The sequence below is a fragment of the Zalophus californianus genome, chromosome 10, assembly GCF_009762305.2.
Source record: "Zalophus californianus isolate mZalCal1 chromosome 10, mZalCal1.pri.v2, whole genome shotgun sequence".
NCBI classification, from domain to species: Eukaryota; Metazoa; Chordata; class Mammalia; order Carnivora; family Otariidae; genus Zalophus; species Zalophus californianus.
In genome coordinates, this window is record NC_045604.1 from 49561815 (window position 1) to 49563897 (window position 2083).

Here is a 2083-nt window from a genome sequence, read left to right on the forward strand (position 1 = left end):
GATCTTTTTCCATCTCAGACAGTTATAGTCTCAGGTTGATCACATTTACCAATACAGGTATCTCAAAAATTTTGTGAGTTTCCTACATTTGATTTTACTCAACTCCATGTTTGTTACATCTATGATTCATTTTGAGACAAATCTCTCTCTTAAGACTTAATTTTGGCTACCTTGGGTTGATTAGGCCTCTGTGGGATCATGCCTTTTATATTTCTGGGAGCACTTTGTCCAGCTGAAAAGTGGATAGGCACCACTTCAGTCCTTTCAAAAGAAGTTGTAACAAAGGATGTGACAATCACATGTGTGATTTAGTTATTGTCCTGAGGCTGATAAGATGGTAAGATAAAGATAGTTTAACTTTTCAAACCTGCAAGTCCTAGAATTTCTGGGCTTTCTACATTTCCTCTCAGTATTGCTTGCATACTGGTCAGTTTCCTTTACAAGCTCAACTTCATCTTGCAATCCCTTATCCAGCTAGTAACAATCATATTGCACTATCAACATTCTGCCTTGACACTTTCTTGTCCAGTACTTTAAGTTCATTAGGCAGATTTCTGTCCTCCATGTTATCACAGATGAGTTTGGCCAAGTGCTTCATCACTAAATAACATGGATGGCATGTTTCCAGCTTTCTATAACACTTTCCTCATCATCTGCTGCCTAATCACCAAACCACAGTCTCATATTTTAGGTTCTCATTATGACAGTACTCTGCTTCTGATACCAATTTCTCTGTTGACCAGCTATTGCTGCAATAATGCTGTGTCATAAACTTACCCCAAAACTCATGACTTACAATCATAAGCACTTAATCTCACTTTTGCAGGTCTGCTGTTGGATTGTCATTCAGCTGATCTAGGCTGAGTTCGGCAAGGGGACCTGTTTTAGGTTGCTTGTGATTGGGTTTGGCTCCAGGCTGTTCTGGGCTCAGAAATTTTCCATAGGAGTTTGCTTTCAATTCAGGATTACACTGGGCATAAACTCCTCTTACAACATATCAGTGGAGCACTCTAAGTTGAACCATACAACACATTTAAAGCTTGTGCTTGCATCATATCTATTAACTTTCCAGTGGACAGAGCAAATTACGTGCTGAGCCTAACATCAGTGGAGCAGGGAAGTATACTCTGTCCTCGATGGGAAGGGGAAGGAAGTGAGTTTTTTGCTGAATAATAATCAAATGATCATACTAGGATTCCCTTTCAAGATACTGATGTCAAAAAGACAAGGAAAAGAGGTAGACGTTAATCCAATTCCTTACTCAAGGCATCTGGTTTTTCAGTTTACTCCTCATCACAACTTTGCGACCAAGTTCTAGCCAATGAGATGCAAGTGATGTGTGCCACTTCAGGACCATATCCTTAAAATAAATGGGCATGCTCTCCCACTGCTCCTTCCACCTGCTGCTGGCTGGAATATGACAGGGGAAGTCAAGGAGCCAGTTGGATCTCCAAAATGGAAGCCATGTGTTGGTGATGGTAGGCTGCCCTCTTAGTCCTGGATTGTTATGTGGAAGAGAAACTTTGATCTTGTTTAAATCATGTTTTTTCTACCTTTGTTACAGCAGCTTAGAAGGTACATAATACTTCTTCTAGATTGTTACACAATAGGGGAAAAACTATCATGTTTAAACCACTGCCTTTTGGGTGCCTTTGTTAAAGGAACTTACTTTGTTCCTTCACAGAGATTATACTGCTACTATGGATGGTAATTGAAGGGATTAAGTGAGATAGTATGAAAAAAAGAAGGAACCTAGGAGGCTTTCTGAATAAATGGCACTTGTAATAATAATAATAATATACTATATTAGTAATATGATTAGTATAAAACATAAACATCTAATATAATGTATAACAATCCATTAATTCAATTAATATAATATAACATGATAATAATTATAATTACTACTGATCAAGTACTGGCCATATTTAGTGCAGATTAGCTAGCTCTATTGAACTGTCAATCTTAGTCCCAGGGGAGCTCCTCTTTCTTCTGCCTCCACCCCACACAGTGGAGTGTTAGTAGTAGCTTCTGGCATCTCCTTCAGTTGTGCCCCACTCAGATTTCAACTAGTATGTTCATA